Source organism: Oryctolagus cuniculus, chromosome 2, assembly GCF_964237555.1.
Source record: "Oryctolagus cuniculus chromosome 2, mOryCun1.1, whole genome shotgun sequence".
Taxonomy (NCBI): Eukaryota; Metazoa; Chordata; class Mammalia; order Lagomorpha; family Leporidae; genus Oryctolagus; species Oryctolagus cuniculus.
Genome location: NC_091433.1, coordinates 82,517,577 through 82,535,511, shown reverse-complemented (window position 1 = coordinate 82,535,511; position 17,935 = coordinate 82,517,577). Strand labels below are relative to the sequence as shown.

The 17,935-nt window shown below is 38.6% G+C and overlaps 1 long non-coding RNA gene across 1 annotated transcript; it reads left to right on the top strand.

Annotated features, from left to right (window-relative positions):
* The first annotated feature begins 7,845 nt into the window (after positions 1–7,845).
* LOC103346279 (uncharacterized) lies at positions 7,846–15,669 on the top strand. Its single transcript, XR_007918152.2, has 3 exons — positions 7,846–8,047; positions 15,068–15,292; positions 15,382–15,669. It is a non-coding gene; the product is annotated as an uncharacterized lncRNA (long non-coding RNA).
* Positions 15,670–17,935: the final 2,266 nt, after the last annotated feature.

Sequence of the window (17,935 nt, the reverse complement as noted above, 5' to 3'; positions counted from 1 at the left end):
TGCAGAGAAGTTTACCAGTTAGGATTTGCTGTGTTGATATTTGACTAAATAGCTCTTGTTTTTGTTTTCACTTTGTAAGGCATGGTTTTTGCACGACATACCCTGAATGATTTGGATTGCCCTCTCTTTTCCTCACCATCAGGCTTTGTGTACATGGGTTGGTAAACCATCTCTGAGTTTCTGGGGAAGGGGCACTTAAGTATGCCTGGGACACATAATGTCTCCCTTCTGGGGTCAAGGATGGGATGTCTGCTTTTCCACTGAAACTGCAACAGAAACTATCAAAATTACAGTTCTATTTCCATACATTTCTTATAAAAATGGTTCAGAGTACTTAAATAATTAATATATATTTTACTATTGCTCTTTGACCTAATCTTTCTAATTATCCTTACACTGCAAATTCTAAAAAAATAAAGACTATACCTAATTATATTGCCCATATGGTCCCCATCAAAGCACTATATGAATTATTGATAACCAATACATATTAATTTATACATAAACATGTAAGAAATTCTTTGAGGGCAGATTGTATGTTGTTGCAATTTTTATATCTTTCATGGTACTGAACACAGTACTCTTCTGTGGCAGATATGCTGAAATATTTGGTGGATAATGAATACATCTATTTTCTTTTAAAATTAAGAATGTTCAATTTTTATATATCCTGATAGCTTTCACTTTATAATTCTAAATGTATTTTAAGACAATTATTTTTAAAAATGATTTATTTTCTTATTTTATTTACCTGAAAGGCGAAGTGATGGAGGGGGTTAGGGAAAGAGAGCTCTCCCATCTGCTGGTTCACTCCCCAAATAACAGCCAGGGCTGGGACAGGCTGAAGACAGCAGTCAGAAACTCCATCAGGTCTCCCAGGGTTGAAAGGGACCCGGGTACTTGAGCTATCACCTGTCACCTCCAAGGTTTGCATTAGTAGGGAGCTGGAATCTGGGAAGGGACCAGAACTCAAACTGAGACACTGCAATATGGATTTTGGTTGTCTGAGCCACTATACCAAATGCTCACCCAAAGACAACTGATTTTTTAAATAGAATTAAGTAAAGAATTTTAATGGCAATAAAATAATATTAATATGAAAAAGAATACCTCATCTTCTGCCTGATCCTAAAACTGTCTGTTCTATGATTATTTCAAAGGAGAAAATAACACTTGGTTGAGTTAAATATTCAAATGAAGTTCAATAAATTCAATTAATCTAGTCAAAACACTTAGTTAAGCATCATCCCCTGCTTTTCCAAGGCCATTAGCAGGGAGTTAATGCAGACTTAGCCTAAAAATACAATTTAAAGATCTTCTATAGCAATAGAACTAATGCAACATCGGACTTAAATTTCTAGTTTCATGTCCTGATAATAGGATGTTTTCAGACAGAGGAGTTTGCAATCACATTTTTAAGGTTATCTCTGAACAGCAGTAATGCTTTTTGATTTTTTTGTTGGTAGTGACGTCTTAGGAAATTGTGTATTTCTCCCATTGCTTGTATATATGCATTTATATGAGCACAATAAAACATTCATTACTAATAAATATCATGGACCTAAATTATGAAAGATCAAGAAAAACCACTTAATGTGGAAATTGAAACATTATTTTTTGACTTTCTAGCTTTTAGAGAAACCTCAGTCACATCAACATGTAGTGAACTAAGGCAGAGGTAATAACTACAAAATGCCAACACATCCAAATTAAAATGGAAAAAGGAAATTAGTAATTTACAGGAATATTTTCTCTACACTATGAAAATTATCTGCAAATTTTGCATCTTAGGAAAATTAAACAAATTTATGCATAAATCATTTATTTATTCAGGCATTTAAAATTTAAAGTTTTAGCATAATTATGAATAAATCATATCTAGTCATGAAATTAAATTTTTATTGGGAGGTTTTCCACATACAAGCCTTTAAAACAACTCTCCACAAAAATCTCTATTAATACATGATCACCCGAGCTTCCTGTGAGCTACAGAAAATGAGTACTCTCTAAAGAAACAACTTGACTGAAAAAAACTTGTAATGAAAATAGCATTATCTATGGTGTCAAATATAATTTAGAAAATCATATACCTTAAACAAAACAAATGTTTCTGTAAGAGAAATTCTAATACCATCTGAGCAGATTAACAAACACAGCTGTTTTTATCTTAGTTAGAAAAACATTGTCCAAGTTGGTTTAATTGCATTTCAAGTGAAAACACATTTTTGTTCTCATTAAATGTCATTTTAATTTCTGCTAGGAAGTCGTAGGCACTTTGAAATAACAATACCTTCACTGCAAAGACATTTCAAAACACTTGGAGTGCACATTACTTTAATCAGGCAGATAGTAAAGTCTTGGGAAATTTTCTGATTTATAAGAAAAAGGGATATAAGCCAAGTTAGTTTGTGGATAAAATTTGAAGAGCCATTGATGATCTTTACTTTGGTAAACCCAAGCTCTGATTAGAAAACAATCCTAGTGAATATCACTGTTTGACAATGTGGGTAAGTTACTGTAGACAGTTAACTCAGGGCTCTGCTGGCCTTGTGTGTATGTGATCACTGCAAAAGAAAATGTTTATTACTCACTGTGTTGATAGATTATTGACAGGCAAACCACATGTTGTGGAACCCCCGGGGGAACACTAGGGTTGATAACTGTGGTGCAGGTATAATTACTAATAGCACCTGTGTTCACTCTCAAATGTGCATGTACTGATCCACATGTGACAGCTATTGTAGGTATATTTTTGTCTGGCAAGTTTTCTTTCACTTTTTGCTTTTGGCTATCACTTTTTTGGCATTGACTTGTATCTGAGGCAGTGTGCTAAGTATTTCATATATCCACATGTCATTTAACCTGCCCAAGAATCCCATGAGGTAGAGATATTATTTTGCACTTCAACATTTTATAGATGCATAAACTGAAGTTGAGAATTTCAAAATTCTATACTTTAGAAAGTTACATAAGATTATACAACACCCTAAGTAATACTAAAAATACCATTCCATCGTTTCAAAGGTTTTTAGGCATTTCAGCACACAGTATCATTTTACACTACCACAATAACACTTGAAAATGGATTTTTCATTCAACCTGCATAGCTTCTCTTTGTCAGAGTCTTTTATTACTTTTCTGAAAATTTTTGACAGAGAAATGTTAAGAAACTTTGCTTTTTTTGACCGTATTATCAGAGTAATCTTTCCTCTAAAAGTAATGACTACTTAATTACTTTTTAGGAAAATCAAGTAGAACGAACCATAAAAATGTCCAGAAAACAGCAGTGTTTTAGAAAGACATTGAGTGACTGGAGTTTTATTTCCCTTAATTGGGAAAATGCAGCATTTCAGTAGATTACAGGGTCTTCTCAATTTCCTTCATTCTCTCCCTTTTCCTAGATTGCTTTCCCAAGAGTTTTCACTAGAACTGCATGATCAATATTTTCCTACTGTTTTTTTGTTTGTTTGTTTCCACCAAATCACAGGCAAAAATCTCCCAAACACAACTTTTAAGTTCCTCCTTGTTATGAACAGATAGTTAGCCCTTGGAATATGAGAATAATTGCTATGATAAAATGCCTAACTTTCACTAGAACCACTTTATACCAAGTAATTTGTGCAGATCTGGTTACCAGTGAATTTTACCTGTGGAACAGGGATAAGACTGAAGGAAGGAGGGAAGGGAAATGTAGGTCAGTCCTAACTGAGAGATGGGGAGGACATAAATCAAACTCCATGATTACGGAAGTCAGTTTCACTCTGGAAATTAAATGTCTTAATTTATTACTAAAAATAGTGCATGGAAATAAATGTCTAGGCTATTTTATAAAGCTGTAGTGGTTACACTTCGGCCTCATCACTCAGTGGAGTGGAGGAGTTTACCTCCCATGCTTTAATTCACGCTGTAAATTGAAGTCAAGATTGGAGCAGCCACACCATTCCCTGTAATAAAGATTTCAGGGAAAATTTTTCCAGGGAGCAGTTACATGGTGATTTAAAGCCATGATATATTGCTTTCAGTAGGGCCTGCTTGTGTGGATTCTACATGAGAAGAACCAAGCCCCTTTGGGTTATATATGCCCAGACAGCTTCCAGCTCCTTGGTTGCCTACTGTAAGGGACAGAGGGGTTGAGAAAGAATAATAATAATGTAATAATAAATCTAAATGATAACCTATGAGTAGGGTTATTATCACCATTTCAGGCTTTTAAAAAATCAACTTTTTGGGTGAGTGTTGTCACACAGCAGGTAAGTCACTGCTTAGGATGCCTGTACCGCATACCAGAGAATGGAGTCCCTGCTACTTGATGCTTCCAATCCAGCTCCCTGTTGAAGCACCTGGGAGGCAGCAGAAGCTGTCCCAAGTACTTGGACTCCTACCATTTCTGTGGGAGACTGGGATAGAATTCTGGGCTCCTGGGTTTGACCTGGTCTAGCTCCAGCTGCTCAGACCCCTTGGGGAGTGAACCAGCAGATGGAAGATCCCTCTCTGTGTTTCTCCTTCTCTCCCTGTCACTCTGCCTTTCAATAAAATACAATAACTCTTTAAAAAGATCAACTTCTGTTTTATATATGTGGGTGTATACACATATTGTTGTACAATACAACAAACTGGATTTGTGCCTCTAAGGTAGGTCATCTGAGAATGTTGATTTCACAAGATCAATTATATCTAGCAATTTGTTCACACAGTCAACATCCACTGCATGCCTGTGACCATGCACTGGGCTTTGCACAGGCTGACAGGGACACAGAGTTAAGTGCAAGAAAGTGTTCCTCTCAGACAGTCTGAAATCAGCCGTAAACAAGCACAGATGACCCAGTCCCCAACTGACAATGGTGTGACTGAGGCTATTTTGATTTCAAGATGATGTGAAGGCAATATGCATTCCATAGAAACCATAATTTTGAATTTGCAACGTGCAGTACCATACTCTATTGCAGTGCTGAGCACCAGCAGTGAGCACAACTCCCAGTCACCTCCCCACCCCATCGCAAGGAGAAACGACCAATGCTCTACAGTGTCCAGTGTTGCCAATGTGGTTTTGGTAATATATTTTATGTTTCTGATCACCATCATGACTAAAAACCACCCATCTGCACATGCACATGAAATATTGAGCACATTATTATAAAATAGACTTTATGTTAGGTGTTTTTGCCCAGCAGTAGGCTGATTAGATGTACGTTATCGAAAAACATTTCAGATAGGCTAGGCTAAGCTATGATATATGGTAGGGCAGTTATATTAAATGATAGTGTTGGTGTATAAATGTATTTTCAGGAGCACTTAGCCCAGAAGCTAAGACATCTGCATCCCCCATCAAAGCCCCTAGTTTTAATTCTAGGCTTCAGTTCTTGACTCTGTTTCCCACCAATGTAGACTCCAAGAGGCGGCGGTGATGGCTTAAGTGAACCACTCACATGGGATACATGAATTGAGTTCCCAGCTCTTGGCTCCAGCCCCAAGTATTTACTCTCACAAGTAAATATTTTTTAAAAATTTAAAGCATTTTGACTTACAATATTTTCAACCTACAGTGGGTTTATTGTGACATAAGCTCATCATAAATATATCAATATATAATGACAGAGAATATTTTTCAATTTCATATATGAAAAATAAAACAGTGAATAAAGATGGCTAACAAATAATGGAAGGGGGAGGCTTGTCTATTTAACATAAAGTAGTCAGAGAAGGCTTCTGTGAAGAGGTGATATTTAATGGTAGACTTCATTGATGTAAAGGAGTGGGTCATGTTAAATCAGAAGGAAGAGAATCCTGGGTAGCAAGAACTGCATATATAAAGGTATTGAGGCAGGAATGAACATGATGCAATAGAGGAACAGCAAATTTGCCAGTCAATGGCAGACAAGAGACAGAGTGACTGAGACTTACTGATGGCAGCAGTACTGGGGAGAGTGGTTGGATTGTGGGCACAGTTTGAGGGTGGAGTTAACAGATGTGCTGAGTGAGAATTGTATGTGGGTATGGAGATTAAGAAGAGGAACAAACAAATGAGAAGAGGTGGAGAGAGATGAAGACATCAAGAATTCTATACGGGGCTGATGTTGCATAATGGGTAAAGCCTCCACCTGCAACACCTGTATCCCACATAGGTGCTGGTTCGAGACCTGGCTGCTCTACTTCTGAACCAACTCCCTGCTAATGCACCTGGGAAAGCAGCAGAAAATGGTTCAAATGCTTGGGCGCTGCACCCACATGGGAAACCCAGATGAAACTCCTGGCTCTTGGCTTCAGCCTGTCCCAGCCCTGGCTGTTGTGGCTATCTGGGGAGTAAATCAGCAGATTGAAGATTTCTCTCTCTGACTCTGCCTCTCCCTCTCTGTAATTCTGCCTTTCAAATAAATAAATATCTTTTAAAAATTCTATATTAAGTTATGAAATCTGAGATATCCTGGCATGCAAATGGCAATGCCAATTGATCAGTATGTGGAGCTCAGGGAACAGGAACTAAGAGAGAAAGCAGGGTCATTGGGAAGGCTGGGCAGAAATCAGAGAGGTTTATTCTCACAGAAGGAAAGAATGTAAAGAAGAAAAGGGAAGTAAGCACTGTTTAAAACTGCTGAGGAACCAGGGAGGATAAAAGGGGGAATTCTTTCATGAAGTGGCAACTTTGAGAAATCTGATGTCAGACACTAATGGAGATGCTTCCGTCAAAGTTAAAACAATGAGAGCCATGAGGGAAAGCGGCTATGAACACAGACCTACTCTTTTTAAGTCTGTCCATTTTCAAACAGCTTCTCCCTCTTCAAATTACTGAGGATCCCAAGGAGACTTTTAACCTTGGGGATAGTATCTGCCAGTATTTAACATACTAACTAAAAGCAAGTAATTGGGTTTTAAATGTTATTTTATTAGCTATTTAAGTATACTAACTCTATTATAAATATAATACATATATATGGTTGTTTTAATGAAAAATAACTATTTTCCCAAGCAACAAATGAGGTTAGCAAGAAAAGAAGAATGATTAACACATTTGCAAATCTCTTTCATGTCTGTCTTAATAGATGGCAGCAGGATTCTCAGATCTGCTTCTGTCTTCAATCTGTTGCAATCTGTAGTTTTGGTTGAAGTACACGTAGAAAATCTGGCATCAAACAGATGGGTAGTTGGAAAAGGAATTTCCTGGAGAGTGTCAGGAGGCTGGGAGATGCTCGAGCCAGGCATTGACAATTCTGGTGTAGTATTCTTCTGTAAGAAACTTAACAATAGAAATAGAGAAATTGAGTGGCAACTCCAGGGAGGATTGGATTTGAGGGAAGTACAAGGAACACTTAAAGATGCTCCTAAATCCAACAGAAGGAAATAAGAAAGGGGGGTGGGGCTGAAGATACCGGAGAGAGGTAATTGTTGAATCAAGTTCCCAAGGGAGGAAAGAAGTGTGGAGTTGGATCACAGCAGGGGAAGTTTGGCTTCTAAAAAGGGAATGCTAACTTTTCCTAAGGACACAGAAGCATAAGCAAGGATAAGTGGTTACACAGAGAAAACCCAAGGCAGTGAGAACGTGGGGATAGCCTAAGATGGGGGAAGGGAAGACATCTTCAGTCTTTTCCGTGAAGAATGATACACATCATTTCTTGAAAGTGAGCAACGAAGGTGCAATATTGGAGACAAGGAAAGACAGCTGTGAGGGAGCTAAGGTGAGAACAACTAAAATAATGATTAAATGAGCAATATATGTACAGACACACTGCACAGTGCTTAGCTCACACTCAGCGTCTATGACACATTCTGTTTAAATGAATGGAAGGGCAGCAGGAAGGGGCTCTTATTGGAGGATACCAGGCAAGTGGTTCTTATTGGCTGTCTGGGAAATCCATGTCAGTGGCTGGGGCTGGACACACTTCTACTCCTTTGGGGTGGCCTTACAAACTCCCAGAGGACTGATTCTCTCTCTGAAATGGAACCAGCCCAATCCACATGAGGAAATCTTCACACTGGAGATGGATTTAGGATTTGTCACTGAAAAGCGAATCTTGTGGAATAGTATTATCCTTCTTTTCTGCACATAATTCAAGTAAGCAGTACACCCATCTGGTATTTATTTCAGTAAATCTCTTTCCAACTTTCTGTCACATATTTATTAGGAGCACTCATATTTACTAAACTAAAAGAAAGAAAGAGGTGAACTCAAGGAGTTTTTCTTATGGGATTTTTAGTTAGGCACATCCGTTATCACTTTTAATTGAGAAGGTAAAAGAAATGATTTCATTCTACATCTTTAGAAAGCTGTACTTGAATCTACCTTGCCCCCCTTTTCCTTTAAGAATAGCCAAAATTCTCTTCTTAAAATGTTTTCACTCAATTTCAATTTTTGAAGCTGTCAACTTCAATACCCAACTGTGCTTGAGGTCATGAATTCATAATTTGAAACAATTTTAACTTTATCTCTGATTATTCCTCATGAAAATGGATATTAATTCACTTTCTCTGACTTTATAATTTTTGTTTTCCCAATTTACTCTGCCAAGTAAACTCTCTAAACTATCTTTTGTATCAACTGCTTTCCATGGGAACAATGAAAGAACATTCAACTAGGTTTGGACTAGGGTTCTATTGCTCCAAGAGCTTGTTCCATGATCTTGAATAAGCATTTCCAATTTTGATGGCTAACCTCTGTACAAATGAAATATCCAGAAATGAAGTGCTAAAGGCTAGAATATAATCAGTCTATCTGATGACAAAATCAATCATTTATGTCTCCCAATTTTTTTTAAGTTTAGGATTATTCTCATATAAGGCAAAAAAAAAAAAAAACCACAAAAGTATATTCTATATCCATTTCCTTTCATTGCCATATAGGCATAGCCTATACTAAAACTTTCACTATAAGGGTTGGGGCTGTGACTCCAGCATCCCAGATAGGATCACTGGTTTGAGTCCCAAACCATATGCTTCACTTCTGATCCAGCTCCCTGCTAATGCACCTATTAATGTTAACACTGCTCGTGTGGGAGACCTGGACAGAGTTCCAGGCTCCAGGCTTTAGCCAGGCCCAACTCTGGTTGTTGTGGTTATTTGGGGAATGAACCATCAGATGAGAGTTCTCTCTCTCTCTCTCTCTCTCTCTCTCTCTCTCTCTGTCACTCTGCCTTTCAAATAAATAAATCTTTAAAAAATAAAGTTTCATCATATATCCATATCACTTATTACTACATAAAAAGAGTAAAAAGAATAAATACCATCTTTTCTTGTTTCTTACCTTATTTCTGGTAGTATAGTAAGAGCTTCACACATACACTGTCACATTTTCACTTCACAACCCCAAGTTCTCTTTTGTCTATTGTACAGATGAGGAACCTGAGCTAAGTCACATTGCCAAGTTCAGCTCCAGAGCTCCAGTCCCCTCTATTACACTTGGGGACAGAGTTCTGAATGTAAGATGACCACCGAAGAGGGAAGGTGCGGTGTTAACAGCTGGAAGTCAGAAAGCCCACACCAAAGCTGAACCTGGAGGAGGTGGAATGAAAGATTGTGCGAGGTTGTGATCACCGTGGAACTTCTTCCTCTACATGGCCCTGTGGGGAGTCACTCTTTTCAACCTAAAGAAACTAGACTGCATATGGAATTGGGCATTGGGTGTGAATGTGTGAGAGGAAGAGCCAGGTTACAGTTTCTACTCCTTTCTATAAATGAAAAGACCCAGAGAGGTATATGAGACTCTTCGGGCATAAAAATTCTACTTGTTAAGGACAGGTTTGCCTCTTGGACCCACCTGACCTTCATAGTTAAATTAAAAAACTATTTTGGAATGATGGAGAGCTTGCGGTCAGAGTGTGTCCCGATGCCAGTGATACTCAGCTTCCATGAATGCTGCTCTTAAGTGTGAATCACATTCAAAATCCATTTCCCAGCAAGTATTAATTATAAAAGAAAAATGTCTGAAATGGTCCTACCTTGTCCATCATTTCTGTTTGCCATATTACTTCTTTCCGGTTAGGATGTATTTGTGAAGAACACCTTTTAATTAGTTAACATTTTATGGAAATCAGCACACAGTCTCAGTGACATTTAAGCACAGAGCCATTAATCTATATTTTTAGTAAATGTACCAATTAAGAAAAAAAAAAAGGGCTCATGGAAATTAAAAGATAAGTTTGTTTAGATGCTAACATTTTGCAAGCATATTTTTCATAATACACATGCTTTATGAACTTTTAGAGAACTCCTTGTATACTCTATTACATCACTTATGTTTTTATTAGGATATTACTATGAAGATTGAAGGGTTGTGTGTGTGTATACAAGTCTATACACATGCACTGCAAACCCTGAACAAGATGAGCAGAACCTGTGAGAAATTTAGAAAAATCTACCTATTTGCATTTTGCTTTCACACCTACAACACACAAGAAAGCCTGGTAGCACAAAGAAGGAAATAAAGATTGAGAGGAATTTCAGACAAAGTTACTTTGATCCAATAGGGTCACACACTAAAAAACCATCTCTCTCACAGATTTCAGCTCTCTTTGAGTGAAAATAATCTAATTGGCTGTATATTGACCCCATCTTTGTAGTCTCCTTATCTGAAAGAGTGCTTTAGGCAACATTTTCATCACCAGAGTAGAAATTTAACTTAGAATTCAGTGAATAAAATGATACAGTTTGTGCATGATGTTACTGTCATGAGGATCCTCCAGGGGAATCCAATTTATGTAGGTTTCTGTCCAGGCCTATGAATGTTTTGAACCCTACACTAAATTGTATTGTTGTGATTATTTTCACAAATATTATCCTCTGAAATCATTTGCTTCTACAAGGTAAAATGTCTCCTCCAAAAAAATCATTTACAAATGAAACATTTAGCTTAATGGAATAAAGGCCTTTAATTTGTGATAACAACCATCCATCAAATATAAGAGTTTTAATAATTAAGGTCAAAGTGTCCATTGAGCAAATTAGTTCTCTTTCCAAAGCTATGCCAAATATTTTATTTTTTAAAAAAGTTGTCCTGTTTTCCTCTATAAGATTTTGGTGCATTCCAGTTTTCTCAAGGAGCTTAGTAATGCTTAAAATTTAATTAACTTTAATTAGCTCTAAAATGATAACCATAACATATGGCAACTTTCAAGGGTATATAAATATAGGTCTAACTTATATCTGGAAATATTTTCAAAGTTAAAAAAAATCTCACCAACAGAAAAAATAGTATATTGTTATTACAACAATTTTATGATACCATTTCTTATATTGCCACATATTAGCTCGTGTGAGAAAATTATTTATGATTTACTTTAAAAAATCCATTGTGTTCAGTAGTCTACTAGTTCATACCCCTGAAAATAAAAATTCCTCAGTGATGTCAGGCAGATATGAAATTCTGAACAAAATCAATATGGCCACTTAGTTCTATTCATATCTTGATAGTCAACTTGCATTCCTCTTTTTTTCCCCCTTATTTCCTTACCCTGCCATGATGCAAATCAGATGTTATTATTTTAACAAATATAGGGAGTTGGGCATTTGTGTGCAGTGGTTAAGATGGCACTAGGGATGGCTCTACCCCATATCACAGTGCCTGAATTTGAATCCTAGCTCTACTTTTGATTCCAGCTTCCTGCTGGAAGGTGCCTGGTAGGCTGATTATGGTCCAAGTGGCTGGGTTCCTGCTACCTATGCAGGAGACCCAGCCTAGTCCAACTCCTGCTGTTGTAGGCATTTGGGGAGCAAACCAGTACACGGAAGACCTCTCTCTGTGTCTCTGTCCCTCTGCCTTGCAAACAAATAAATAAACATCTTTCTTTATTAAAAATGAAACAAATACAGGGAATTTTTTTTCTAACCTTCACATGAAACCAGTGTTTGTGTGTCTTTTTCTCCCTGCACCTTAATGGTAATGAGCCCTGGGAAGCTTGGGTCTTTGGCAGAGTCAGGTGGCCATGAAATGCATTCTTCCTTGTGTAACTCAGGAGAACTTCTCCAGTCCCCTCCCTCACATCATCACGAGTCACTGACTTTGTACCAGTGACATTCCAGTGGGAGTTAAAGCAGTGAGAACGGGGAATTCCGAGTCTCATTGCTATGCGCACTCCCAATTCTGCCATAGGTCAGTTTGTCACCCACACAACTGGAATTAGATATTGCAAAGAATTGTGAGATTGCTGATTTCAAATGGAATTTTCTCCTCTATCTGATCTGGGCACTGGGCTTTCAGAAACCTCTGCTTTGTCTCGGAGGCTCCCAGAAGCCTCCCTGGCAGGGTCTGCAGCTGGGGGTCTCAAGCAATTGAGCAATAGGTGACAATATGCTAACTTCATGCTAATTTCAGGATGTAACCTCTAACTTCAAAGAACCTCTATATGCTCTTTGAATAGCAAGGATGGTCAGGATCAAAATAATGAACATAGACAGGATGAGAAGGAAAAGCCCCCAAAAGAGTCTGAATATTTTATTTTATTTTTTTGACAGGCAGAGTGGACAGTGAGAGAGAGAGACAGAGAGAAAGGTCTTCCTTTGCTGTTGGTTCACCCTCCGATGACCGCCATGGCCAGCGCGCTGCAGCCGGCGCACCGCACTGATCCGAAGCCAGGAGCCAGGTGCTTCTCCTGGTCTCCCATGGGGTGCAGGGCCCAAGCACTTGGGCCATCCTCCACTGTACTCCCTGGCCACAGCAGAGAGCTGGTCTGGAAGAGGGGCAACTGGGACAGAATCCGGCGCCCCGACTGGGACTAGAACCCGGTGTGCTGGCGCCGCAAGGCGGAGGATTAGCCTAGGGAGCCGCGGCACCGGCCAAGAGTCTGAATATTTGTCACCAGCAATAGCCCAGAACAAAATTGTGAAATATAAAAATGTGTATTTATACCCATTGCTGGTAGCTTCCTTTATTATTATTATTATTATTAAGATTTACTTACTTGACAAGCAGTGACAGGGAGCAAGAGAGAGACAGGGAGCTCTGACATCCACTGGTTCACTTCACAAATGGCTGCAAGGGCCAGGGCTGGGCCAGGCCAAAGTCAGAAGCCAGGAGCCTCTCCCAGCTCTCCCACCGGGGTACAGGGGCCCAAGCACTTGGGCCATCCTCTGCTGCTTTCCCAGGCACATTAACTGGGAGCTGGATCAGAAGTGGAGCAAAGTGGACTTGAGTTGGTTCCATATGGGAAATAAGCACTGTATGCCACAACACTGGCTCCAGCTTCCTTCTTTAAAAAAATATTTATTTTTATTTATTTATTTGAAAGGTATAGAGTTGGGAGAGACAGAGAGAGAGAGAGAGGGAGTCTTCCACCTGTTGATTCATTCACCAAATGGCTGCAACAGCCATGGCTAAGCCAGGTTGCAGTTAGGAGTCAGGAATCCATTTGGGTCTCCCATGTGAGTAGCAACAATCCAAGTACTTGGGCTATCATCTGCACAGGTGCATTAGCAGGAAGCTGGATTGGAAGCAGAGTAGGCAGAATTCCAACAGGCATAGTGATATGGGATTCTGGTGCTGAAGGTGGCAGCTTAGACCATTGCACCAAGAGATGGGTCCCAAAGAGAGTAACCTCCTTCTATTTTCATCTTCTCCTTGTATCTTGGCATCTAATTTTCCTCTGGGGTTTGATCTTTAGTATATATTAATAATATTAATATTATTTTTAATTGAGCTATATTCTAGACAATTTAATAAGTATAATGTATTTTTTAGATTTATTTATTTATTTGAAAGGCAGAGTTACAAAGAGGTGAGGCAGAAAGAGAAAGTCTTCCATTCGCTGGTTCACTCTTTAAATGGCAACAATGGCTGGAGCTGCGCCAATCCAAAGCCAGGATCCAGGAGCTTCCTCCAGGTCTCCCATGTGTGTTTAGGGGCCCAAGGACTTGAGCCATCTTCCATTGCTTTCCCAGGCCATAGCAAAGAGCTGGATCGGAAGTGGAGCAGCTGGGAACCGGCGCCCACATGGGATGCTGGCACTGCCTACAGCAGTTTTACCCAGTATGCCACAGCACCAACCCCAGTATAATGTATTAACCAACATGAATACTGTGGAAAATGCAAGTTAAAGAAATCTTGGCTTGGCTCTCCAATGACCCCATATAAGCTATGCCTATATATGTTAGATGATAAAGCATGTCATGATGTTATGTCCCATATGAATCTAGATGGGACTTCTCTTTGTAGTTACTTCTCCAAATATGTCTAAAGTTTTAAAAGTAGAGGCTATGTCCTTAACATTGCTGTATGTTTCTCAGAGCTAGACATGAGCACACACATTAGGAATGTAACACTTATCAATACAATTTTCACCAACAAATAAACACACACATACATGCCTTTGAGAAACATATGCAAATACAAACACACCCTTTGATTTCTTTTGATGAAGCTTTTTCCACTGAGTCTCCTTCCTCACAAATGTGACCCCAATACAAAGTCTTTCCCTTCCAGCCTTTCATGTGTGCATGGCTCACAAGTTATATCCTGGATGCTATCGGGGTGTTTCACAGGACAAATACATTTTCTCTTTCTCACAAAAGGAGAATTCTTCAAAGATGTGAACTTTTTTTTTTTGACAGGCAGAGTTAGACAGTGAGAGAAAGAGAGACAGAGAGAAAGGTCTTCCTTCCGTTGGTTCACCCCGCAAATGGCCGCTATGGCCGGCGCACTGCAGCAGGCGCACTGTACCAATCCGAAGCCAGGAGCCAGGTGCTTCCTCCTGGTCTCCCATGCGGGTGCAGGGCCCAAGCACTTGGATTAGCCAAGTGAGCTGTGGCGCCGGCCCAAAGTACAGCATTTGAATTATAGTGGCTCTTCCCCCTATAACCTCCCACCTGCAACCATCCCATCTCCTACTCCCTGTCCTATCCCATTCTTCATCAAGATTCATTTTCAATTATCTTTATATACAGAAGATCAACTTAGTATATACTAAGTAAAGATTTCAACAGTTTGCACCCACACAGAAACACCAAGTATAAAGTACTGTTTGAGTACTAGTTATAGCATTAATTCACATAGTACAACATATTAAGGACAGAGATCCTACAAGGGGAGTAAGTGCACAGTGGCTCCTGTTGTTGATATAACAATTGACACTCTTATTTATGACTTCAGTAATCACCCGAGGCAAAGATGTGAACTTAAAGGAAGACCTAAAAGATAAGAGGTATTTACGAAGAAGAATGTGGGGGAAAAGACTCAAGACAGAGAAAGTAGCAAGGAGTATGGTGCATCGAAGGAAAGGAACAGAGGCAATGTGGCCAGAGAACACAAAACTCACTTTGGGCTTGGGCCTTGCAGTGCCGCTCCGGGGAACAATGCTGGCTGGACAAGTCCTAAGTAGGTGGGAAGCATGCAGGAGGGGAACAGTGTTTTAGTCCAATTTTATTGCCCTCTTTTAGCCTAAAACTATCCATTTTATCTTACAGAACCACTCAACTGTGTTTCTATTGCCACAGATCTGCAGTATGCTCTTCTTCCCACCCCCATGTCCCTGGTATTTTCTGAATCCTCTGGGATGCATCACCTCATCACTGGGATGCTGTAGTTGCTGACCAAACAAAACCATGAGTTGCCGTTGCTATTCTTGATCATTCTTCACTCTCATGAATGCTAATTGAAAACTCTCGCTTTCTTATATACTACAAATTCTGTAAGCAAAGAGGCATCACTTGGAGCCAACAGAGTATGTTTTATGACTTATATAAAACAATAAAATCAGAACAATCAAAATACAGTCTTATTTGAAGCCATGGGTTTATTATTAGTAAGCTGTATGTTAACAATTAACTTTCCAGTGTATCAAATTTTTAAAATTTTATTTGTTTTTGGAAGGCAGAGCCAGAGAGCCAGAGAGAGAGGGAGAGAGAGAGAGAGCAAGAGAGAGGATTTTATTTGTAGATTCATGCCCCCACTGGCTGCAACAGCCAGATCTGGACAGGGCAAAGCCAGGAGCCAGAAACTCTATCTAGGTCTCCCACAAGGGCAAAAGTGTCCCAAGTACTTGGGTCATCATCTGCTGCCTTCCCAGGTGCGTTAGCAGGAAGCTGGATTGGAAGCAGAGTAGCCCAGACTGACCAGGACTCAGATATGTGATGCTGGTGTCACAGGCAGCGACTTAACAGTTTATCAAATTTTTAAGCCCAGTGGAAGCTTTAGTAGTAATCCACTTGATACAAAGTACCTGGTTATTTTCTGCAAACTGGCATTAGTAGCCATCCATTAAGTAACTTTTACATTAAAGGAAAAAACCCAGATGCATTCAGTAGTCTTTGAAAGTCCAGTTCATGTGGCTACAAAAGGAGACAATGGCTTACTTTGCCAAAAGTGTGTAGCCTACATTTTGAGATAATAGAAAAATTTTCCATGCAACAATAATCAAAACATTTATTGTATGTTTTATGCACTATATAAATTTAAGTATCAAAGTTTTCAAACATGAAGTATATTGAAAACATTGGATCTCAGAAAAGATCAAGTGATATCACACATATGCAAGAGCTTTGAAAATGGTAAAGCACTATAAAATATATTAAGTAAGGCATGAAAATAATATATACATGCAATAGCAGAAACCAAATGGAACTGCATTCTGCAAATGATGTAATGATTCTTGTTTGTCTAATTTGCATTTTCGGAAAAGACTGCTCATAAGTTACAACAGCAGCTAAGTTTACAACAATTTTTCTTTGTTCTTGGCAAACAAAAAAAGGTTAAGAATTTGCAGACAAGTCTTGGCAAAGAGGTATTATGATTCAGCTTTGCCAATCCCCGAGAACTCCAGCATACAGCTGGAAAAAGTTCGTAGGTTATGAACTTGTTAGAAAAACTTTCAATTAGTGTAGTTATTCAGTACAATCAAGTCATGATTGGACCCTGAGAACTAACACACTTCTAGACCATTTCACATACCAGTTGGCTCTTCTCACTCCCATTTAGATGGGCTCTTTTTCCATGCAAAAACATCACTGGTGTTGAAAAGGTAAATAGCATAACCAATACTTTCCTACTTCACATAAATATATCATTTGTCCTGTTAAAGATCAACTGGACTATTTCCTATATCACAAGTTTTCTCATCCAGACTTTAACTGATCTAAATGAAAATACTGATTGGTATTTTACCCTAAATGTATACAAACTTTTTTGTATATCCAATGGTACTTCAGATTGATTTGCATATATATAGATCAGATCTAGACTTCACAATGTGATAGAGCTGGAGGGGAGTTTGCAGATCAGGCAATTGATTCCACTGGCCCATTCTTCTCGTTCTTCTCACTTGTCAGGTAAAGACTGAGTCCCTGGGAGGCATTTCTATAATATCTATGTTTCCACAAATCAACTGCTATTGGAGAAATGATGGCCACATTTTTTTTTTGAAGACATCAATGTTGCAAGAATTCTCTCTACTTTCCCTTTTTGTTGCTTGCTCAAACAGGATCCGTTTCTTCTTTTTCAGCCTGCCTCACAGCCCCAAATTCTTTTGCCCCTTATATGGAAGATATCACTTGCTTAAACATGTTCAGAAGCACAGAGAAAAAGGAATCACCAAAAAGTTTTATATATATTTATATAAGTGTGTGTATCTATATATTTAAATATACACAAATATATTCTACATGTGTATATATATATAAGTATATATGTATACATATATATATACACATATTCACATATTCAGCTTCAGCAAATGAACCAACACAAAGACTTGTCTAAAAAAAACCTCTGTATTATATATAACAGTTGACCATGACCTGACATTATCTTAATCTCATTCAAAAGTCCTTATGCATAATCTCTGTCTTTATAGAAACATTCCAGTTTTATGGTTCTACTTTTTCACATCGATCTGTCTTCATTTGGATTTTCTTAAAATTAAAACATAAACAAAAAATCTAGACTGGTATGAGATCCACTATATGTGAAATAGATACTTAGCTGCTATTTTTTTTTAAAGAATGGCATTATTTTTCCATTTAG